Source organism: Leopardus geoffroyi, chromosome C3 (assembly GCF_018350155.1).
Source record: "Leopardus geoffroyi isolate Oge1 chromosome C3, O.geoffroyi_Oge1_pat1.0, whole genome shotgun sequence".
Lineage (NCBI taxonomy): Eukaryota > Metazoa > Chordata > Mammalia > Carnivora > Felidae > Leopardus > Leopardus geoffroyi.
Genome location: NC_059338.1, coordinates 116,321,742 through 116,347,849, shown reverse-complemented (window position 1 = coordinate 116,347,849; position 26,108 = coordinate 116,321,742).

Sequence of the window (26,108 nt, the reverse complement as noted above, 5' to 3'; positions counted from 1 at the left end):
CTCACCTACTCACTGCTATATCCACAAGTGCTAATTCAGGGAAACCATGGAGGTTTTAGAGAGTTTGTGGGTTTAGGAGGAGGAAGGAAGAAACTGAAAAGAGTGGACGACTTTGATGTTATGACTCCAGAGTTGGACTCCTATAGAATAAAATGTATCAAGGGAGGATAATGATTGCCCATTCTCCAGGTTCCCAAATATTAAGTCTTTTGCTCTTTTGTATCAGGTACAAAAGGTGGTCTGGTAGAGAAAGTTCCAGGTGAGGAGTTAAAACTTGAGCATATTACTTGAATGTATTTATATATATAATCTTCCAATGTTAGAAACCCTACCAAACTGGATGGATATGAAGAGATTTCGATAATATAGTATGTGGGGGAGATACACGTTTCACCATGTTCATGTAAAAAATACCTCAATGCAAGAAATTGTTTTTTATCAACATAAGTGTTAGTATTTTGTCCAGCTAGTAAATTTCTAGCTTATAAACATAGATTTAGATTTATGTATATATGTACAAATATGCTGTGTTTTGCCCCATTAATGAAATTTTAGAAAAATGGAAGTTAAAAAATACTGGGGTTTTAGCATTTTCAGTTGCTTAACTCATTTGATAATGTTGGAATGTCATAATGATGTTACAGGGAATTATGTTTATGGACCTGTGTCGGTCTTTCACTAACTAGAAAAGTGAGCATTCTGTATCTCACTCAACGTTTAGGAATATATTACTGGATGCTCTGGAGACACCGAGTGGCATAATATATAGTCTCTGCCCTCAAAGACCAAAATCAGGCTGGGTAAGGAAGACACATGTATAGTAAAAGTTGAAACACAATGCAAAGCAACATATGAGTTAATATTTCAGATTTTAAAAATATTAGTCTAGGGGCGCCTGGGTGGCGCAGTCGGTTAAGCGTCCGACTTCAGCCAGGTCACGATCTCGCGGTCCGTGAGTTCGAGCCCCGCGTCAGGCTCTGGGCTGATGGCTCAGAGCCTGGAGCCTGTTTCCGATTCTGTGTCTCCCTCTCTCTCTGCCCCTCCCCCGTTCATGCTCTGTCTCTCTCTGTCCCAAAAATAAATAAACGTTGAAAAAAAAAAACACTTTAAAAAAAAAAATATTAGTCTCATAATATATGGGGCAAAGGCTGGATCATTGGTGGTTTATATAATCCATAGATATTTCTGGACCTGTTAATATGTTGCTAAGCTGAGAAGAAAAGGGAAGGAATTTCAGGCGGGTGAATAACCTGAGTAAATGTTAAGTGAAGTTTAATAAATATACAATTTAGCCAAGGCATTCACAGAAAGGAATATTACAGATGAAGCATTCATCTTGGGTGTAGAAGAAGGAATTATCAAGCAATTCATAAGCTGTCTGAGGGACATGTTAAACATATGGTCCTGCCCATGTTCACAGAAACAAATCCTGGTTTTTCTGAAGGAGTTTATAAAATATTTGGTCCTCAACAAATCCCCCCCTCTCCCCCCCCCCCCCCCCCCGTTCACTTGGTGGTAGATCTCAAAGATCATAAACCTCTTCACTATGGTTATGCTGTTTCAATTTGCTTCTAAACACTTGTGTTTTTAAATGTTTCAGTATTTCCCTTCTGGAAGGCAGTTGTCAGGGATGATTACACAGTGTTCTTTGAAACACAACTAGCAGCAAGCACATTGAAAGAAGCTGTTTCAATGGACCAAATTCATGGCTGCCTCCCACATTTGGCGTGTTCCTACCAATAGAGCAGGAAGTAGAAAGCATATTTGTTTAGTCAGGAAACTTGTATTCATTGTTTGTGCTGGCTGCACAGGAGGGTGAGTGGGTATTTATATTACTGTTCTGATTGCAGGGCACTTTTGATTCCTCATTAATGGTGTTTGGAGAGTTGTGAAAAGAAATATAACAGCACACAGTTATTTTCATAGACTTCCTTCAAAGTAGTATAATTACTACAAATATTGCCTTAGTCTCCTACTGAGACAATCAGAACCTAATTTCAGATAGAATAAAATGCAAGGAAAAGAAAACGAAAGGCTTAAGCCAACTAACACTTTTATCCTATAAGATTTTTAAATATGTATTTAGTAGGACCCTCGCTATTTTCAAGTGATAATTTCCACTTAGTTGGAATTTAGGAATGTATTGGAAATACATTAGTTTTTTCTTCTACTTCATACATTTCTATTGATTTCTGGTCTACTCATGTGTGTATTAACATCCCTTTTGCTCGTACTTGGATAATACACAGAAACTTATTTAAATTCCCCAGCCTTCCTTCCTGAGTGCAAAGACCAGATATGGAAGATCAGCTCTTTCTCACACGACTTCTGCATTCCTTCATGAATATGTCTGCAGAGCCAGGAATTCTTAAAACAAATCCATTAGGACTAACACATCAAATGATGCCTTGTACTGGAAAAATTAATATTAAATACATACTTATGTTAAAAATATTATGTATAAATGTTTGTTTTTATTACTTTTCTTTGAAAGTCCTTTCTGACTAGCAGAACTTTTCTTATATTTTTCCACATACCATTAGGCATCAGATGTGTGGAAGTTTTCACGTGAACTGTCTGACAATGATGTGGGTTTTTTGTTGTTTGATTGCTTTTTTTGTCCAAGGTTCAAAAAACTCCTTTACCCTGAGAGGCCAAGAGGTAACGTAAATGGGTGAGAAAGGCCTTGAAGAACACTGTGAGGTGTTATAGTAACTACAGTAAACTGAAGAGCGTGGTAGTCCCAAATTAATCGTTTCTCTTATAAAAACGTGAGCTAGTATTGCCAAATACTCAGTTGTGTCAAAGAAGAGAGAATACTGAAATTTGATATAAAATTTCCCAATGAGGATAGATTCATATACTTCAAAGCATGACTATGCTTCAGGGCCACCATTAATAGCTTGCAAACTTTTATACAGTAATAAATGAGGCAGATGTTTGGCCTCGTGAAGAGTGAAAACCAGTGAACTATGTCCAAGATCCATGCTGACAACAGCTTTGTTATTTAGCACTGAAAGTGATAGTTACAAATGATTCATATAAATTTACATCATTTATCAGTACTTAAACATTTTATATCCGTATCTGCAATTATATATCCACCCACTCACGCACCCACCCAGCGATCCCTCCATCCCTCTATTTATCTATCAATACACATACATGTATGAGGTGTAGTTGTTCAAGTCTGAGCTCTGGAGTCTACTGCTGAGGTCCATATATTAACTCTGCCAACTATTAATGAAATACCTTTGGGAATTCACTTAACCTCCAGTGCCTTAGTTTTCTCATCTGTAAAATGTGGGTAACGACAGTTGCTCAAGCATAGATTTGTTATCGGGACTGAGATTAGTTTGTGCCCTGCATCTCCAATAATGTTTAACTTCCTGGGCATTTTTATTCCTGCTGCTAGGGAACAAAAAAGTGATCTCATTGATTCCCATTCCACCCACCAGTGTGAGATACTCAGATAAAAGCAGAAATGAGAACAAGAGCCCTCTGGACATGCACTGTAGTGTAAAAACTTTATAGGGTTTGAAGAAGACAATTTTGTCACAAAGCTCTTAGCCATTAGAGTTCCTGTGACCCCAAAGCTAGGCTGCTTTAAAAATAAGTCATACGTCTATTTTTTTCAGATGGTGCCTTACAGACTGGTTATGTAGACATGTCTTTCTTTAAATCTCTTTCTTTCTTTCTTTCTTTCTTTCTTTCTTTCTTTCTTTCTTTCTTTCTTTCTTTCTTTCTTTCTCTCAGTTATCTATTTCACCAAATGAATTCTTTATGTTACAAGAGAATTTAGAGTAGTGTTGCTTTAAATAGCAAGCTTTGAATGCATTCAAAGTATGAATCAATTTATGAGAAATTGATTTACACACAACTTTACAGGAACAAATCTATTGCATAAAAGCTGTTACAGGACTCAATCCAATAAGCTTTAACAAATGTGGAGCCAATTGCTTGCCTAAAAACAAACTAGCTTTTCATGACCCCCACCCCACCCCAATTTTCTCAACACTCACACCTTTGTTTAGTCTTTTTAGCTGGTGTCCGGACTGAATAAGCATTGTAAGAAAATTCCATAGTAGTAAATATACAGCCCAGATGCAGAATTAAATGTTTTTCAAGAGAGACTATTATTGTACTTATTGATTGCCTGTCAGTAAAAATTGATGATTTTCCAGAGCAAAAAGCAAACATAAAATTCCACATTACTAAGGGTAATAGCTCTACTCTACATAAACTGCATAGCTTGTTTTTGTTGTTGTTTTGCTAGTTATTGTTGGTCCTAAAAGAAGATAAAACTGTAGCCTAAAAGCATTCATCGGCAGGAAATTCTAACAAAACTTCTTCACAGACAACCAAGACACCATTTAGCCCATCAGCTACAAGCATGTAAATAATACCCTTGTAGCCAGGTAAATACAAAAAACATAAACAAGAACATACTGAACTCCCCTCCCAAAAGTCGACCTTCATTTCCATCTGCCTGGTCATTCAGGGCCAACTGTACCCTCAATTACTCCTTGTGTTTCTGGTAGCAAATGTAAAATAGGCATATTTGGCACTGACATATAATTAATACATGTAACTGATGATAAATGTTACCTTTTGTGTTCTCTCAGTGTTCAGCTAAGGGCCCCAAAGTTAAGGAGAAGAGGTATTAAATGCCAACAAATTTTAAAGGGAAATGCTAGATCCGTCAGCATTTAGACTTAGTAAGATTCAAACTGCTTCTGTTATACTTCCTTCATCATATATGAGAAAAGTACGTTTGAAAATAATTGATAGGATAAATGAAAGAGAATTGGTGCGTCTTGAGAAAACCATCCCTGTGTCCACTGGGGAGTATGGCGGTGCGTCCCAAAGACTGTGATGTCTGCCTCTGACCTGGAAAGTCCTAAGGGCAAGGGGCAGGGTAAAGACGACTATAACGGAAAGTGAGAGTCATGAAGGGCAGCAGGAAGGCATCAGAGTTGAGAAGGGCAAGGATATGCTTTGCTTTCCAGTGGCCAGAGTGGACAAGCTGCTAAGTAGCTGGGCTTGAGCCATTTGGGAGTTTAGCGTATGAGCTAACGTGACCACAGAAGAAGAGCCTAAGTGGATGTGCCTTTGGAGGAATTGCTGAGGGGTTGCCAAAAGCCAGAGGGAGAGCAGTGGCTTGGGGCAGGTAACATGGCACACACCAGGATTTCTACGCGGTCACGCAAGGTCCCATCTGCCAACTAGACAAGGATGCCAGAGAACAACAGCTCCAACCAAATGAGGTTTACCTCTCTATGCCCCTTCCTCATTCTGGAAGGGCCTGAGGCAGCATAACCAGTTGGTAGGAAGTAGAAAAAGGAGCAGGAGGCAATAAATAACTTCCTTGCCACCTCCTCTTCGGGGGACATCTTTATACTGGATGGGAGTTGATGTTCTGATTTAGATATGGTAGACATGATATGTTAATACCTGAAAATAAGATTGTTCTATTGCTTAAAATTGGGATATTCCAGGGATATAGTTCAAAGCAGGGAAGAGAAATTGGAAGGCAGATGAGGTAGAGTGTGCTTGGAGGACTTTTCATGAGGAGAAAAATAAAGATTTCTTCTGACTGGCATAAATGAGTTGACCCATTCAATAAACTGTTACCTATACGGTGAAATGAACTAAAAATCACATATTTAAAATTAGGAAATGGCAAGGCAGTGGGATTTGTACAGTTCTCTGAAGTAAAATGCCATGAGCATAATGATAAAGAGAAACATTGAGAATATAATTTAATATTTTATTGTTAAAGAATTCTCTGCTAAAGCTCAGGATAACAGGCTCATTAGCATTACTCAAAATATCACTCACACCCTATGTGGGAATCACCTAGACTCCTGGCCCTCTCTCATTTTCTCTTTAATCGGTGTCTCCTAAAAGTAGCTTTCCAATCAATACCTTTTTCCCACCTCTCAAGCTATTCCGGCTGCCCGACTCCAAGTCTTACCTGGGCACTCCTCTGGGACAGCACTACATGTGACAAGCGCCCACAGACACTTCCCCATCTGAAGCCAGCATTGTGGCTGGACCAGCCCTGTGGTTCTCTTATTGTGACTGTAAGATGCGCCTCAGCAACAACCATTAGAGAGTTTTGAAGAAAAAACAAAAACACAAAACACAAGGTTTATTACAAGTTGTATAAGGTACAAGGCAAGCCAGGCCACACGGTGAGGTTGTGGGGAAGAGAGAGAGGAGGGGGGAAGGAGAGGGAGAGGGTGAGAGGACTGAGATACTGAATGTGGACCTGGTTCTGGCTTTACTGGGGTTAAGGGTGGCGTACCTTAAGGGTTAAGGGTTTCACAGGTTCACTCTTTATTGGTGAATTTAAAACTTACGAGTGGGAACACGCACAGTAAGGCAAAAACAGGGTTGTGGAAAAGGTCAGTTATCTAGGTCAACTAGGACCTTCTAAAAGGGGAACTTCATGGATAGGGCGGGCTGACTCTTCATTCGGTTGCGTAGCTGGCAGTGTGTCTGAAGTGGATGCCTAGGCAATAAGAAGCATAATGGCAGAACCTTACATTACAATTAAAAAAGCCACTTATTGGGCACTTTCCACCACATCCTAGAGCACCGTTTCCTTGCCTTCTCTGACTTACCAATACCTTTGGCATCCTTTCTGCTCTGCCCACCAAGGAGGTTGTCTAAGGCTCCACAAGACTTGTAGACGTACAAGGCGAGCCCCGGCCACAGTTGGCACCAATTTACTCAGAAGATACAGCTTGCCTACAGAGCAACAGTGAGAGTCCATACACAACTGACACAGCAATCCATGGTCCTCCGTGAGCTGTCATCTCCCAGGGGGTGGCTCAGGGCTAAAGAGAGGAGACCCACTCGGGGCTAACATGGGTGCTGCTCTGTCACAGAAGAAGTCGTATGCCTCACAGGGTCAATAGCTCTTGAAAAAATTTCATAGGCATCACTTTCAGGGGTCACTTATAGTCAGGAAAGCTCAAAGCTGTGGTTCCCCTATCTGGTATTTATAGTTCATTTATTGTTTTCCCAGTCTAAATGCAATTTACCAATCAGGGTTATTTTTATCATAAGGTAAATTTACCTAGTGATAAAGTTATTATATACCGTCATCTCTGGCTTCCAAGTAACAGACTTAGGGGGTAACAAAAAGCTGGAGTCTTGTGCAGCAGGGAAAGGGCTTGATAACCCTTTTATCCATTCCTTCCTTTCCTATCTCAACATCTCCAGCCTAAATCATTGATTCTATTTTCTTTATGATTTCTATATCTTGTACATACCTCTGTTGTTGGCCCATCCTAGCAAATGGTGATTATCTCTTATATTAAAGTACCTGTTAGGTCTAATGTTAGGGGGTGGCTGTTTATCGGATGGGGAGTGAGGATTGTGAATATATGGCCCCTAACACTGAGGATTTTTAAGCATATTTAGTTGTGACAAAATAACAATAGTTAACCGTTCATATCCTCAAACATATTTTGTTGGATTTGTCTTTTCTTATCCACTGGATGTAAATGGTAAATTATTAGACTAGGTAATATAGGCATTTTTTAAAAAATCAGATCTTTGAAAAACTGCTAGCTAAAATGAAAATATGACCTAAGTGAAATTAATGCTTACAAATTTTAATTGAGAAAATGACTTTTTAATTAGACCAGCTCATGAATTAAAGATCATCATTAAACTATGGACCATGGAATACTTGTAATAGCTCTCTACATCCAACTTCAAGTGATGTCCTCAATCTAGAGCAAATGATGACCTCTGGATTTAATGCATATGTTATTAGCAATTTGATCCCTTAGATTCAGTCCATGAATTTTAATCTTCTCCAAAAGATGTCCAAAATGATTGGAAAAATAGAGCTGGAGGTAAACAAATAGGAACAGCTGTTTACCAGAAAAACTTTCTACCTGACCTCCTGCTGAGTTAACACAATGGTTGCTGAGAGAACATTATGACTCTCTCCTTCTGGTATTTACCACAGACCTGTATATCTGTTTCTCTTTTCTACACTGTTTCAATCCTTCCCTGACTAGGAAATGTCATTATCCACACTTGGAAACTGAGTCAGGCATACATTCAGAGGCCAGCAAGTTACAGGTCTACTGATCTATATTCGGCCTTGTTTGCCTCATTCCACTGTCCATGGCTCTAGGGAAGGTTGCACGTCCTAAGAAAATCAGCCACAGTTTGAAGCCTGGGCTCTATTGATATCAGAGTTTGATGAGGTAAAAAGAAAGGAACTGAAATAGTCTTATCTAAAACATTAGTTGCTCTTGGGGAGAGATGAAAAGGAGATCAAGGAAACATACAAGGGAAGGAAGTAGCAGGCATCGTGAGAGGGCTAGAACAGTGAGTTGCCATTGCAGAGAATATGAGGAACTAAATTGCCTATGCAAAACCATTGTCTTGCATTCCACAATAACATCATGGGCTGGAATGTTCAGGAGGGAAGAATGACAGCCAAGGACAGACTTGGCCTCTCTCTTACCCCGATGTACCCAGATTTCAATTATTTCCAGATCTCAGTGCTCTTGTCTCATATATGAAGAAGGGGAGAACATACTTATAAGCTCTTTGTTTTTTCTGAAATGTCTGTGGAGAAATGCTAAAAAATAAATGAGAAAACTGAGCCCTTCGTAAACTGTGAAGGAAGCTCTGGTTAATATAGAAGTGTGGATGTATCCCTGAGGTGCTGCCCCGAATCCACTGTTTTTTTGTGGGTTTTATTCTTAACTGCTTATTGTATATGAATGTAAAGTCCATGCAAAAATAAATATTGTATGCCTGTTATACTTTGGGCATCATTAATTGGTGAATGATGAGAACACCTCATGATAATGTAGAGCCAGATTTGCTTACTGTGAGTTTTCCTTCAGAAATGAAGCCATTCAAGTAGTCTAAACAGATACCTGGAAGAGTCCCTTTGTTCCTAATTATTAGAATGTACGCAAGTAGGGATTTGTGTATTTAAATATCCTGCCTCAAAATTTTTATTTAGTTATTTTCTTACCCTGGCTTAACTGAGTGGCAATAAAGTGAGAGATGATGCTGAGTAAAACTCCTGGGGCGGATTTTTTTTCCAGGAAAGACAAAATCGGAAGGAGTAAGATACATTTATTCCCTTGTATACTAATTCAGTGGACTTTCTCTGGAGTATCATTGTAAGGCATATTAAGTTGAAACCATCTTATAATAATATACCTTTGGCCCCTATTAATAACAACCAACATTTATTGAGTGTTAAATATTGTACATATAGCCTGTCATTTCCTATGAACATCCTCATGTCATAGGTACTACTGTTACTTTTATTTTGTGAGAAACTGAAGCAAGAAGAGGTCGTGTAATTAGTCCAAGGTCACACACCTAGTCCGTAGTAGAACTGGATATTGAACTTCAGTAGCTTGGTTCCAGAATCCACATGAATCCACAGAATCCACTACCCTAATTGCATCAGGAGCCTGAAAGAAAGCAGGACTTGTACATATCTTAGGGTGGAGAATGAAAGACAATGAAGTACAACCCAGTATGTGTTAAACTTCTACTGACTAGTGTAAATCATTTTGTTTTCTGCCTTCCTGACTAATCTTTTTTTTTGCCACCACTTCCTTGTCTTGCTCACTGCCTTTGTTTCATTCTAGATACCAATATTCATAGCTGTCTTTCTTGTCTCTGTGTCTCTTATTCCTGGTTAGAATTATTAATTCCAAGATTAATAATCACAAAGTAATGGATTTCCAAATATACATCTCAGTCTTGAGTTCCAAATCCATGTACAAGCTGACCTCTGTCAGCATCTGGTTGTCTCATAGCTCCTGAAACTCAACATGTCTAAAAATGCTTCTATGGCCTTTTGTATAGGGCTGTCCTCAGATTCACTTCTCCTGTGTTCTCTATCCTGGTTAGTGACACCATTTCTTCACTTGAAATCTATGATCAGCAATTGCTACTTTTCATTCATTCAAATCATGCCCATTTGAAGTCAGAGATCATCTGTATTTCTCTTTTGTTGAAAATTGAGATGTAATTGACATATAGCATTATATTAGTTTCAGGTATATGATATAATAATTGGATTTTTATAGGTATTATGAAATGATTACCATAATAAGTCTAGTTACATCCAATACCGCATATGGTTACAATTTTTTTCTTGTGAAAAGAACTTTTTTTTTAACTGAAGTATAGGTAACACACAATATTAGCTTCAGGTGTACAACTCTGTACTGAGAATTTTTAAGATTTACTCTCATAACAACTTTCAAATATATAACACAATATTATTCATTAATAAAGAGATCATCTCTTGATCCAGCTGTTCCTCTTTCCTCCATGGCCTTTACTTTATGATAGGTGTGGATCATGCCATGTTTGGCCTCTCTGACATTAATTTTTCTCTCCTCCATTTTTTTCAGGATTGCAATTCTGAAAATTGAATTTAACCATATTAATTTTTTACCTAGAGACAGCTGTCAGTTTTCTATCATTCACAAAACAAAATCAAAACTCAAGATGGTTGGCAAGCCCTTTCAAACACAGCTCCTTCCCTCTGTAGTTAAGAATCTGTTTCTCGGTGTACCTCTCTTTCTTTTTTTTTTTTCCCTGTGCTCATTTGTTCTGTTTCTTAAATTCCACACATGAGTGAAATCATATGGTATTTGTCTTTCTCTGAGTGACTTATTTTGCTTAGCGTAATACTCTCTAGCTCCATTCATGTCATTGCAGAGGGCAGGATTTCATTCTTTTTATGGTTGAGTAATATTCCATTGTGTGTGCATACTCCTGTATATATATATATATATATATATATATATATATATATATATATATATATTCTCTTTCCATTCATCAGTCAGGGAACACTTGAACTATTTCTATCATTTGGCTATTATAGATTATTGTAGATAATGCTGCTATACATTGGGGTGCATGCACCCCTTTGAATTAGTATTTTTTATTCTTTGGGTAAATATCTAGTAGTGCAATTGCTGGATCATAGGATAATTCTATGTTTAACTTGAACTTCCATACTGTTTTCAAACTTATAGCTACCAGAGGGGAGGTGGAAGGATGTGTTAAATGGATGATGGGGATTGAGTACACTTGTTGTGATGGGCACCAGGTGTTGTATGGACGTGTTGAATCACTAAGTTGTAAACCTAAAACTAATAAAAGGTAGGGAAAAAACACATAGTTTCTGTCAATCTATAGCAATACAAATATAAAACAACAACAACAAAAAGATAAAATGATTGCATCTACGTATTGCCTATTCCTTACGCCCCAGCAATCCAAGAGCTCAATTTACAGACAAGATAAAGCTTTGGTGGTGCAAACTGAGGCTGAAAAAGAAAGAGCTGCTTTCATTTTGGATCTCTTATCCTCTCCAGTTACCTTGGCATATCCAATTCATAAACTACTCTCTACCTTTCCATTCCCCATCCATTCACTTCTTTTGTATTCAGCCTTGAGGACATGTAAGTCACTGATAAAATGTATGAGAGGTTGATTAGACGAGTCATCAAGACCTGAATTTAGGGTGCCTTATTAAAAAAGAAAACACAACAAAACAAATCAAACCAGAACAAAAAAATGTAAACCTTTTGCACTACCAAGATACATACCGTGCTATATCTCTGCTCTGCTTGTTATGGGCTAAATTGTGTTTCCTTTAAAATTCATATGTTGAAGTCCTCACCTTCCTAGTACCCTAGAATGTGATGTGTTTGGAGATAAGAGTCTTTAAAGAGGTTATTAAGATGGGGTCATTAGAGTGAGCCCTCACCCAATATAAGAGGAGATTAGGACAAAGACTTTTTGGAGGGAAGACTATATAAAGACACAGAGAGAAAATGGCCATCCACAAACCAAGGAGAGAGGTCTCGGAAGATACCAATCCTGCAAACACCTTGATATCAGACTTCTGTCCTCTGAACTGTGAGGAAATAAATTTCTGTTATTGAAGCCATTCAATCTGTGGTGCTTTGTTATGGAATTCCTCGCAAATGAACACGATACGCTTATAAAAATGATAATAGCTAGTATGGTATTTGAATGCTTACTATATGCCATGTTGTGCTCTTTACAATTTAAATTTTAACTTATTTGGTCCTCACAACAACTACGAGGTAACATGATCTTATCTCCTTTATGTGAAGGTGGAAGATGCAGTATGGAGAGATTAGTGAAATTGTTGGGTTAATAGGCTGGAAAAGCAGAGGAATTGTAATTTTAACCTAGAGAAGTTTGAATGTACTTGGTGCTGCCTTCCCCTCCCCTACTACATTCATTGTCTCTAGACAAGTCTGGCTTCCTGCATTCATGTTTCAAACATGATTCTGGAGGGTTTTTTTTTTAAAAGGCTTTGCAGATGATATTTTTCCTTCTAATAAACAGTATTAGTCCTCCTCTTCTCTTGACCAGAATAAAACTCCACCTTCACTATGATACCAGTTAAGTCTCTCCTTCTCTGGGTGCCTTTTGCACTGTGTACATCCCTTATCACATTCCCTACATTGATTGTATTTTATTTATTTATTTTTAAGAACTTAGGTCATTTTAATTAATTAATTTATTTATTTATTTACTTATTTATTTATTTTAATATGACTTTATTGTCAAATTGGTTTCTCATTCCAACAGGTGCCCTCCTCAATGCCCATCACCCACTTTCCCCTTCCTCCCACCCCGCATCAACCCTCAGTTTATTCTTAGTTTTTAAGAGTCTCTTATGTTTTGGCTTCCTCCCTCTCTAACCTTTTTTTTTTTTCCTTCCCCTCCCCCATGGTCTTCTGTTAAGTTTCTCAGGATCCACATAGGAGTGAAAACATATGGAATCTGTCCTTCTCTGTATGACTTATTTCACTTAGCATAACACTCTCCAGTTCCATCCATGTTGCTACAAAAGGCCATATTTCATTCTTTCTCATTGCCAAGTAGTATTCCATTGTGTATATAAACCACAACTTCTTTATCCATTCATCAGTTGCTGGATATTTAGGCTCCTTCCATAATTTGGCTATTGTTGAAAGTGCTGCTATAAACATTGGGGTCCAAGTGCCCCTATGCATTAGCTCTCCTGTATCCCTGGGGTAAATTCCTAGCAGTGCTATTGCTGGGTCATAGGTAGATCTGTTTTTAATTTTTGGAGGACCCTCCACACTGTTTTCCAGAGTGGCTACAGCCCCTACATTGATTTTAATTGAGGCATCTCTCTCCCTCATTGAGCTTTGGGGAGAGTCTTAACATTATATTTTCCTGACACATTGAGCACTGTGCCAGAAATGTATCAGGTGGTTAATAAGTATTCGTTGAAGTAATCCTAACTTTTGATTATACTCTTTTATTGGATACCTTTTAATATTTGTTATGGTCTCTATATATGATTTCAATTAGATGAAGACCTTGACGCTTTGTAGACATAAGTTCCTTAATAGCTTTATTTGCCATTGTCTACTTATAATGCTTCCAGTTCAGCTTTCAGGAGTTTTATTCTCTACTTGTGAACTGACCTAAGCCAATTTGACTTTTATGATTGTCAAGTTATTTTTCATAGATTTCAGCAGTCTCAGAGGACTAGAGGTGGGAGGGGGCAGTAATTCTTGTCTCCCACAACCTTGCCATATGAAGGGTGGTACACTACAGTGAGAACAGGTCTCCAATGGAACTCTACCACCCGTATAAACACTTGTAGGCAAGTGAAATGGTTATCTAACCTGTGATGCTGGCTCCTGAAGTCCCTCTCCTCTGTTCTTTTGGAGATTCCACAAGCACCTTGAATGAAAAATGCATGCTGAAGAAAATGACAGTATTCTGATGGCAGGGAGAGCTAACCTTCCAGCTAAGCTAGGTATACTTGGAAAGGTACAGGTCCTGTACAACATATTAAGTCAACCACATGTCTTGAACATCACTCATTTTACTAATGAAAACTTATTTCTGATACTTTTTGTTAGTTTGAAGCTGATTAGAAAGGATTTCTTTTTTTGAAGTACTTGTTAGCCTTTGGAGAGAAGACTACTGGTTAGGATCTTACAAATGCTACTTAAATACTATTTGAGTGTGAATTCCTGGTTACAATGTCAATTAACTGCATATGGGATGTAAATTGCTGTACATACACATGGCCATTTGTAGTGAAGTACTTAAAAGAAAATTAAAGCTATACAGGATACTGACAAAGAGTTTTCCAAAGTGACTGTCTCAATTTACACTCTCAGAAGGAAATGAGAGTTCTAGTTTCTCCACATCTTCACCTTTACTTCACATTGTCAGTCTTAATTTTTTTAAATTTAGCCACTCTGGTGGATATATAGCCCTATTGCATCGTGCTTTTAGTTTGCACTTTCACCATGGCTAATAAGGTTCAGCAGCTTTTCATGCATTAATGAGTCGTATAGATGTGCTCTTTGTGAAATGTCTTTTGCTTATTTTTCTACTGAGTTGTCTGTCTTTTCCATATTGATTCATGAGAGCAGTGTATTTTTAATATTTTCAGAACCTGAGGCAAGACTATAAATATCTTCTTCTATTTCCTGGCTTCTCTTTTTTATAGTCCTTAATTTTAGTATAGTTTAATTTATCAATCAGAATTTTATCTGGAGTTGGACTATTCACCAGTCATATTATGTGATCTTCATAGAAAGCCTGGGGGAATGAGAAAAAATATTTTATTCTTTAAAATGAATTTATACTAAGTCAGAAATTTTTATTAATACCAACTGAAACATTAAGTCCCACGGGGCGGGGGGTGGTGGTGGTGCGGAAATAAAAAGGAAAGCACATCTAGAGACAAAAGCACTTGCTTCTTACTAATCCTTAGATGTTATGACTAAGAGTTAATCTAACCAAATTTTGTAAGCCCATAATTAGAATACTTCTTTCCGACACATCTGTATTCTTAATTTGCTTTCACATCCTTGTTTTATGGCTTTGGGCCATCAAAAGTCACTGTGAGTTCCTGTAGCTTTTCCTTTGAGTAATTCTCCTCAAGGAATCATTTTTCTGATGGCTTTCTACTTGAAACTGCTTTTCAAGCCCATTCTCCAAAGGTTCCAACATCACTAGAGCCCTATTTCTTTTATGAATCAGAGAAAGTAAGTATAAGAAACATTAATGTTGCATCATTATGCTGATGAGAGTGTGACTAATTTTTTGCAATCAGAAAAAGAGAAACTGCTCATTTCCTATTAAAGCATAGAACAAGCTTTTCCCTGACAGATTTTTTTCAAGTAGTAACTGCTGCCTAGGCATTCCCTGATTTTTTTTTTTTTGACAAGGTGGAGACTTGATGTCATTTCCACCAATGGCTTGAGTGTAGCAAAGCTTTAAAGATTGCTGGTGAACAAAGGATGTTATGAAGAGAATTTCTCAGTGGTTCCATACAGTGAAAGATGACTAAAAGATCATTATCCCACATTATGGAATATGTTGTAATCAACTTTGAGCAATAATAATAAGCTGTCAGCTTATTTAATGGCCAATGAAATCCAAGACTGACTCCTATGCTAAGTTCCATCCAATAACCAAGAGTAATGTACATGATTCATCCTTAAATTATTGACTTTATTTTCAAAAGTTGGATTGTGAATAGATATGAGGTCTGTTCAGAAGTCATATACTTAAACAGTAAATATTGTCTAATTTTACAAAAAAGGTGAGAAAGATTTCCTAAAGGAGACAGGTCTTGAGATGAGTTTGAAAGAATGGATGAATTGACAAAGGGAAGATAGAGTTAGATGAAGAGCAGAAGATAGGACAGTTTGAAAAGCTTGCCAAGGGTAGGTTCAAAAGACAGGCATGTAAAAGTACTCAAACTTCTCTGGGGAAGCTATAAATCAAACCTGTGGATGAGAGATAGTAAAAGGCATATCATTGAAAGGTGCTAAAATAACAGTGTTTTGAGTACCATATAAGGGCTGAGCTGTGCTTTAACGAGGTCTACACTTAAGCTATCTATCCCTTTTCCTTATATATGCCATAGTCATTTTCTTCATCTCAGTTGACACTGTAAATTACCTTAACTATATCTTATTTCCTTTTCTCAGCTGCAATATTATTTCTAACTAGAGCATCCTCTTTGATGAATCTCAGTTTTCTTATGTTTACGTTTCTTTAATTACTCCATCTTAGACTTTTTTTGCCACAAAAATTTGTACATGCTTTTTTTTTTTTGCCTTACTCTTTTCCACAAACTGCCTTTAAGTTATTTCAAGGAAATGTGTAATCTTTATAATCTCTTATAACATTATAACACCTCTTTTAAAGTCCTTTATAGCTGGCCACAATCTTCCATGTTGTTCTATAATTGTCTTTCTTTCTCTCAAACATTAGGTAGATGATAAAGTTATGATCTTCAAAGTAGTCAAAGTCATTGCATCATTGGTCCTCCCCGTCCTTTTCTGAGTCCACGTCTTGTGGACTCCATTCCTCTTACTGTTATTGGTCATAACACAGTAAAAACAAAAATCTCTCTTCTTTCAACACTTACTTCTGCCAGGAGCTTTACATAAATTATTTCCAGTGATATGTAGTAAGAAAAGTGATACCCAGAAAAGTTAAATGGCTTGTCTAAATTTACACAGAAATAAGTAGCGGAGACAGCCTGAAATTTCATCTGACAAATATCTAAGCTTATGCTTTTAACTTATATTACACAAACCAAGGTACAGCATTCAGTATGTTCTATATATTTATATGGAAAGAGGGAAAGAATAATAAAACATGGTCCCTTCCCTCAGTGGATTCGTACCCTATTTGGTGAGCCAGGAATACTACATAGGGAGAATATCTAAGGTATTCTTAACCATATTCTTAATATGATACTAATCATTTTCTAAATATGAGAATAGCTGTGTATAAAAGTAGTTGGATCATCCATGAAGCTGATACAGTTTCACTGGATTTAATTTTGACTTAGTAGTGCAGTAGGTATGCTAAATGATCAAACTGGAAGGCATAGCTGGATAAAGCTTCTTGGAGGTGTGACTTCAGTGAAGTTTGCTTTCTTTCCCCGTTACTGGATTTTCCTTCTACAGGGAAATCTAATTTTATTTTTTTTAATTTTTTTATATTTATTTATTTTTGAGAGAGAATGAGACACAGAATCCGAAGCAGGCTCCAGGCTCTGAGCTGTCAGCACAGAGCCCAACGTGGGGTTCGAACTCACAAACCATGAGATCATGATCTGAGCCGAAGTCAGATGCTTAACTGACTAAGCCACCCAGGTACCCCTCTACAGGACAATTTCTTGAAGATTTGTTTATTGAACCTCTTCAGCTTCTTCTGTATCACTTATGAATCCACCTAGGTCATTTGGAACACCAATTCTTTTCCCACAAAGTACTGGACACATTGCCCCAGACCAGAGCTCACAGTGAACATTCCATTAATACTCTTTATCTATTATGCAGCCACTGAAAACACCAAACATTAAGCTGTTACCATTTTGCTATGCAACTGTTCCATAGTTGTGTATTTGAAATCATATCTTCTGTGTGTTTTTCAAGAGTTATCACATGATTCAAAGTCTAACCGTTTACTGAAGTAAGATAATTAATTGCATGTACTTACTTATACACTTTAGTGTAGCACTTTACTTCCTAAGGCATTTACAGGTGCATTAACTTCCATGAATCCTGAAAGGGTTCACTTTTTGTGGGCTTTATGACAAAATCCTCCCCACAAATGTTGAAGAAATATTCTTGCACCTGCCACATGCTAGAGGTGAAAGGTAGTGTGGAATACGACGGTAAATATGAGGCAGTTTCCAAGTGATAGAACATGGGAATTCAGACAAAGATGAAGTTTCGTACCCTGGAACATTTCTCTTACTAAAAGTGCAATCCAGAAGCTGTACAGACTAGATTAGTACCTGGATTAGTGCATTTTAGATTTAAATGTAGTAGTATCCTATGGTAATCCATGGCTGAAAAGCCATAGACATTTTCCTATTTTTTTTTTTTTGTTGTTCAAACTAATTTCTATTAAATTCATTCCATTTTATTTTCTGTTGCTTGCTGTGTGCTAACATTCAGGAAAATATTTATTGTCAATGAATGTACAAAGATGTCTTTAACATTCCTTTAAAGTTTTCAGGAAATATTTGCATATACAATAGATACCTGTGTAGGAACTTATTCAAAGTTATTGCATTTCATTTGTGCATCAATTTTTACAGATATATTTTCTTTATCATATTATTAGATAAGAATTCATTATTTCATACTATGGCCTACTTTTTAGTGGCTAGTATTCACCGATTTGCCATATTTAATACAAAATTAAGTGGTAGAGAATCCCTTTCCTTTTTCTTCAATTCAAATTTTCATCCATCAGTTTATATCAGGATTTAATAATTTCATTTTATTTCTAATTAGTTAGGATGTTCTTAACTGTAAGGGACAAGAAAAAAATAAGGTGTCTGGAGATAGAATTGTCTGGAGCTAGTAATTCAGAAATTCAATTTCAATTTTCAGGCCCCAGTGTTTTCCCCCCATATTTCTTCTCTGTCATCGCCTGCTTGTCATTCTTGGCCCTCCTGGTCAGGACATGAATGACACAGTTGCCAACATCATGTGTAGTCTCTACAACATACAACAAATGAAGAAGGGAAGTTTTTCCATGCTTCTATTTATTACCAAAGACCCTTTCCCAGAAACTTCCTAACAGACTTCCTCTTATGTCTCATTGTCTGAGACTGCACCACCTGTCTTTAACATGTGATTTGCTGAAAAAAGAAATGGTCATGATTCACTTTGACAAATTACCCTCCACTGCATTCGGAACTGAGGATAGGACTGCCTCTCTTGGGCCCAGATCCCTGCAAAGGAAGGTAAATAGCTGAAAGAAAACTGAGTCTCTGCTAGCCAAAGAATAGGAGACATTGGGGAAGTTAAAAAAAGTTACTTACACTCCCTATCGTTATTTCTTTCTCCTTTTTAAGCACAATTCTGGCCCTCCTTGATACTTGCTCTGTTGCTAGATCACTCTTCCCAATATTTCACAAAATTCAACTGTATTTTTATACTATTTAAGTGTAACTATATACTATTAAATTGTTAGAATAATTTGTTTTGTTGTTACAGGTAGAAACACAGTTTCGGTTATAACAGGAAACAGAATTTAAGGGTCCGAAGTTAGTAGGTGTTTCTAGAAATATCTGTCCATCCTGTTTTTAAATCTCAAGGCTGCCTCTTGGCTTCACCTTTATCTAGGTAGTTATAAATAAATTCCGTCCAAATTCAGTGACTTCTTGGTCAAATCCGTAATGATTATTTTGGCCCAGCTGAGCTCCACACCTGCTCTTGCTGGTACTGATGACCTCACTGGGGATCTTACACAGCCACCTGATGCTGGAGTTAGTGGTGAGGGGAGGTTCATGTGTACTTCTTCGACCTCCTCCTCTGCCTCCCAGTCCCACACTGTTCTCGATAATCAATGTCCTTCTGCCCTGTGCTCATGGAGTAAGTGATACCAGTGGTAGCTTTAGTGGGTCTCACATTTGGTTCCAGCAGAGGTTCAGATTATAGAAGATTCCATGTTGATGCAGCTTCTCTCCTCTCATCCCTGGTTGGGGGTCCTGGCCCTTCTCCCCATGCTAGCAGCACACCCACACTGGAGCTGGCCATAGTTTCCCTCCTGACTCCAGATGCACAGAAAGATTACAAATTCCCTCTATATCTCCCTCAGGTCCTCAAACCCCAGAGAGAGGGTGTATCTTGGTTTTCTAGGGCCACCTTAGCAAATTAACATAAATTGGGTGGCTTAAAATAACAGGAATTTACTCTGAAATTTTTGGAGGCTACAAGTCCAAGATCTGGGGGGGAGGTCTTCTTTGCCTCTCCCAGCTCCTGGCTGTGTAACTCCAATCTCTGCCCCCATCTTCACATGGCCTTTTCCTCTCCCCGTGTCTGCCTCTTCTCTTCTGTCTTACGAGGATAGTACCATTGGGTTTCTGACCACTCGTACAATCCAGGATGGTCTCATCTTGAGATCTTAACTTAATTATATTTACAGAGACCCTTTTTCTAAATAAGGTCACATTCACAGGTTCCAAGGTTTAAGATGTGGAAATATCTTTTGGGGGGCCACCATTCACCCCACTATAGGAAGTGAAAGTCTGAGGCCCATCTCATGACATGTGTGTCATGCGGCCATCCCTCTTGTTTCTCTTAAATCCAGGTGGGCAGAAACCACTTGCAGGACTGTTTCTCTCAAGCTGCAGATAGGAAACTCCTCTATCTGATATTGACTCCTCTCTCAAATGCCCCCAAATTTCATGAAGGGCCTTCTTGTGTTTTCTTCCCTCCTTTCCCATCCCCTTCAGATTCTGCTCTAAGAGTTCAAGGTGTATGAACTCTATTCAGTTTTTCACTCGGTACTTGTCTGTCCTTATGTTCTTCTCTGCCCCCTCCCCTCTCCATAGCCATATCCCTCATCAAAGCTTTTTCTCTGGAAGGGTGGGGGTGAAGTACCAGCCATCTCCAATCTTTTTGTTTCACATCAAGAACAGTGTTTCTTTGGACTTAGCAATTTAGAGTTGAGATCTCTGCCACTGGGGTGAGCCCTCTTCACTGCAATGGACATCATTAGGTTTAACCTTTCGATGGAGGAAGAACCAACAGGAACAGAAAGGTGTCCACTTTCCAACACTTTACAACTCATACTGCCCACTTACAAATTGAGAATTCTCATTCAGGTTCACTCAAAAATGCTCTTCTTTTAGCTACTCTAAATGCCGAGAAGTTACTTGAAAACCTCAAGTCATTTAAGTTATTTTTCTTTTCCATTTGGGTAGTATTATTATCCACAAAAACATTTTAGTGCATCTGTTGCGAATAAAAAATAATTTGGGGCTGATGGCAACTAAGGACTGTCTCTGTTCTTTCGAAATAAATGAACCCTTGTCTGTCCTTTTTGAAGATTTTCATGGCTCGTGCAAATTGCTACAAGATTGATTTTGCTACAGCTGAGCAGAAGTGGTTAAAATGAATATATTAGATATACAATTGGTGCTTTAGTAAGGAAAGAGCAACTCGGTCTTTGTTCCCAGAGCTCCCAAATTTAGAATTTATAAACATTATAAAAATTGATTTAAAAAGATCTGTGCTCTCTATGTTTCAGAAAATGACCTTTCCCAGCAGTGGAAATGGGTGCAGGAAGAAATAGCTGCAGGCTAAAAATCTCCAGAATCAGAGAGAGAGAGAGATTGGGACGGTGAAGGGAGACAGTCCAGGAACCAAGAAGAGGCTGAAATTCAGAGATAGAATGCGACTGGCAGGGAGGGTTTAAAGGGCTGATAACCTGATAGGAAAATAGGGGAGTGTGAAGAAAACAGATAATTCTGGAATAGTACTCTGTCAGTAGAGGAAACATGTCAATGGAGATTCCCCCACCAAAGCCTGGCATCCCACCCATCCATTTGTCAAATACCACAAACTTAAGAGCCTAAATACTAACTTATTACCTTGTAGTTCTGTAGTTCAGAAATCCAACATGGGTCTCACTGGGCTAAAATCAAGGTGAATAGTAACAACTTTCAATTTTTATTTATAAGATATTCTGGTAACAAGGTCCTCTATTAAAAACATTAATTGAAGCTGAATTTTTAAAATAAGGATTACATTTAAATCTCACTGGCATGAGCTCTTTAATAAGCTGAAGAGAAATATTTTATTTTATTTATTTTGATTTTGATTTTTTAAAATCTTTTTTTAACATTTATTTATTTTTGAGAGACAGAGAGAGACAGAACTTGAGCAGGGAAGGGGCAGAGAGAGGGAGAAACAGAATCGGAAGCAGGCTTCAGGCTCCGAGCGGTCAGCACAGAGCCTGATGCGGGGCTCAAACCCACAAATCACAGAATCATGACCTAGACCGAAGTCAGATGCTCAACCGACTGAGCCACCCAGGAACCCCAAGAAACATTTTATATCCTGAGATATTTTTCAGACTTTAATGTGCCACTTCCATTGTCAAAACTGTAATCATAAGTCATATGTTTATAAATTAACTCTTACCTCTTCTATTACTATGAATATGCCTGGAAAAGCTTAAGGAATCTGTATAGGAGGCATAGCATCTTAGGGATTTTGAACTCCAGATGAATTCTCATTTTGAGTTGATCTATTAGAGTCTTTCCCTGTCCTAGGATTTGATAATCAAATATATCAGTTATTCATTTATCATAGAAATTGAAGTTGCATAAAATGTCTGAGAGCAGAGTCAGTGGAAAACTATCTGAGTACTCAACTGTTTTGGAAGGGGAATACAAATCTTCCCCAACATGGTCAGAGTGAAGTAACACAGGTAGAATCAGCTAAAGGAAGTTAGATTTAAATCTCAGCAAATGAAATTTTATGCTTGGTGAATCACATGCTTCCTGCTAGGGCTATCTGAAGAAGGTAGCAGTGGGAGTCCTTGGTAGGTCTTTATAGGTTACAGTGTGCAAATCTCAGAAGGGAGATTTAGGTCCTGTGCAAAAGCTCCAACACATATTGAAAGCATTCATAAAGCCAAGTTTGTTCCAAGTGGACTACTAACTGCTAGACAACAATGTGCTCATTTACGATATAAGAATAAATGGGTCATTTAAACTAGGTTACCAGCAGATCAAAATGGGAATAGGGAGGTTTATGTGAAAGAAGAAAGGGACAAAGGGAGCATGGCACCTGTAAGCTCTGATGTCTGTAAATCTCTGCAAGGCAGTGTGAGTCAGGACATGTTAGCTTGCATACTTTTGAGACAAGCATAATTTTGCAGTTTTGCATCTTGCTGGAGTTGTTTTATGTCTCTGTGGGAGCACATTGTTTCACTGAGACGGCAAATGGCCAGTAAAGAAATAAATGAAATAAAATTCACATTGAGGGAAAGAGCTAGCCAGGGAGAAATCTGGGGCATAATCCTTTGAACAGAAGGCAATAAGGAAGGTAGAATGATATTTAAAGTACAAAAGAGGTGGCATAAACGGGAGTTTTCATACTTTCAAGAAAACTGTAAGAAAACTTACGATCTCTGATGTTATTTGTGACTACAAGAAAGAAGGCCTCATGACTTTTGGACATATTTCTTTCTCTTTTTAATGTTTATTTACTTTAATCTTTATTTATTTATGATGCAGAGCTCTAACTCACAAACTGTGAGATCATGACCTGAGCTGAAATCAAGCGTCAGACACTTAGCCGACTGAGCCACCCGGGTGCCCCATTTTACGAAATACTTCTAAGAAATCAGATTTGTATATATGCAGACAGAAGCATTTAGTTCCATTAAAACCAAGAAATATCATTTGCATTATTTGTATTACTAATAAAAGTCTTAATCTGTGAGATCCTTAAAAATATGTCATTAAAGTAGGTTATTAATGACCTGTGCATGTCATAGGTCATAGCATATAATAGCATGCTGTCATTACTAGGTTATTAATAACCTATACATAACAACTTGGATGTATGGCAATTAGAGGTATTGATTATGCTCATTCTATCTAATTAAATGAGTAACAAAAGGCCATTTGGAAAGCATAAAGTTTTCTACTGCTTTTTATGATAGGAAGAGATAAGATATCATTTTTTTAAGTGGGCAAATATTCTTTCTGGGATGTTAGTAACAGTGAATCAATGAAACCAAAAGTCATGGAAGCCAGAGAAAGATGAGTTTTAGAAGACTACAAATGAAAGAGGGCGTTTGGGGGAGAAGTTAGTCATCAAAGTCCAGCCCTAGCAATTGGAACTTTGATGAAGAAGGTACACATGAAGGACACTATCCATGGTACTGACACTGAGACAACGTACTCAGTCAAGAAAACACTTTTTTTCATGGAACAAGTATTTTATAAAACCAAAGAGGTCCATTTTTCATCTTTTCTGCCTCTCTCCACCTTACCAAATAGATCCAAATACAGAATACCTATTAACTCAGCTGTTCTAAAATAGGCACTGAGACATCCTTTTTCTCTGAGTTCAATCAACACAGCTTCTTAGGCTTCTCTTGAGCCAGGAAGCTTTACAACCTTTCATCATTTCTGATTCATTCATTCTTTTGTTCTGATCTTAAAAGCTCTGCAGGCTTGGAACTGATAACAGAGTTGCAGTCATTAGTCAACAAGTTTTTCATGAGTACCAGCATGCTGAGAGTATACTGACCACAGGCAGCCCTAAGTGGCCACTGGGTACAGAGCCATCACAGGAGGGAGAAAAGGAGTGGAAAACATAGCCCTACCACCGAGACTCTCACAGTCTCATTTTAATAGAAATCACCTATTTGAGCTGTACCCATGACTCCCTACAAAGTGAACAGGAGCACAAATGCTGAGAAGGTGCCCTGCTTGACTGGGCATTGCTTCCTGGCATGGTCTGGTCTCCTCTTGCAATTTCACTGGGTCTCAACCTCCAAACCTCGAAACTATCTTTGGTCAATCCACTGTCAATGATTGACAATCCTGGTTGGCTCCTGCTTATTTATATATTTATTTATTGTGATTAAGACATTTTACTTATTTTTTTATTAAATTTTTTTTAATGTTTTATTTATTTTTGACACAGAGAGAGAGACAAAGCATGAGCAGGGGAGGGGCAGAGAGAGAGGGAGACATAGAATCCTAAGCAGGCTCCAGGCTCTCAGCTGTCATCACAGAGCCTGACACGGGGCTTGAACTCACAAACTGCGAGATCATGACCTGAGCCAAAGTCGGACGCTCGACTGACTGAGCCACCCAGGCGCCCCAAGACATTTTATTTAAAAATTCAAATGGTATAAAGAGGCTCACAGTGGAAAGTACAATCCTGTCCTTCCCACCCCAGACTTCAAGTTCTTCCACCTTGAGGGAAGAACTATTTCACTATTTTCCATATTATTATACACAGAAGCAGTCTATGGGATATGCAAATAGATATATATGCCCACCTCTCCCCTCTTAAAAATAATTGAAAGAATTTATTTTTTAAATTCTGTTTTAGGGGCGCCTGGATGGCGCAGTCGGTTAAGCGTCCGACTTCAGCCAGGTCACGAACTCGCGGTCCGTGAGTTCGAGCCCCGCGTCGGGCTCTGGGCTGATGGCTCAGAGCCTGGAGCCTGTTTCCGATTCTGTGTCTCCCTCTCTCTCTGCCCCTCCCCCGTTCATGCTCTGTCTCTCTCTGTCCCAAAAAATAAATAAAAACGTGGAAAAAAAAAATTAAAAAAAAAATTCTGTTTTAGAATTCTAGAATAGCTGAACAGATAGCTGTTAGAGTTTCATATATTTACCCCTCATCCCCCACACTCACACTCAATTCCTCTATTATTAATGTCTTACATTAATATAGTACATTTGTTAAAATTAATCTATTAACATTGATACATTATTTTTATTAACTGTAGTCCATAGTTTACATTAAGGTTCTCTCTGTGCTTTACAGCTCTAAGGATTTTTGACAAACATATAGTTACATGTAACCCCCATTAGGGTTTTAATACAGAATAGTTTCAGTGTCCCCAAATCCTATGTGCTTCATTCATTCATCTCCCCTCCTTCCCTACAAATCCATGGCAACCACTGATTTTTCCACTGTCTCTATAGTTTTACTTCTTCCAAAATGTCACATAACTGAAATCATATAGTACATAGACATTTCCAACTCGCTTAGTAATATGCATTTAAGGACCCTCCACATCTTTTCATGGCTTGATGGCTCATTTCCTTTTATCCCCAAATAATATTCCATTGTAGGAAGATACCACAGATTGTTTATCTATTCATCTACTAAAAATATCTTGGTTGCTTCTTATTTCGGGCACTTATAAATAAAACTGCCATATGCATTTGTGTGCAGGTTTTTATGTGTACATAAATGTTCAACTCAGTCGGGTAAATCCCTAGGAGTACAGTGGCTGGCTTGTATGGTATGTTTAGCTTTATAAGAAATTGTCAATCAACCAAGGCAACCATACAATTTGCATCTCTAACAGCAGTTAATGGGTGTCCCTGTTGCTCCAACCCCTTCACCAACATTTGGGGTCAGTTTTTTTTTCCCTCCTTATTTTGCGATTCTAATAGGAGTGTAGTGGCATCTCATTGTTACTTTAATTTGCAACTCCCTGACGACATACAATGATGAGCTTCT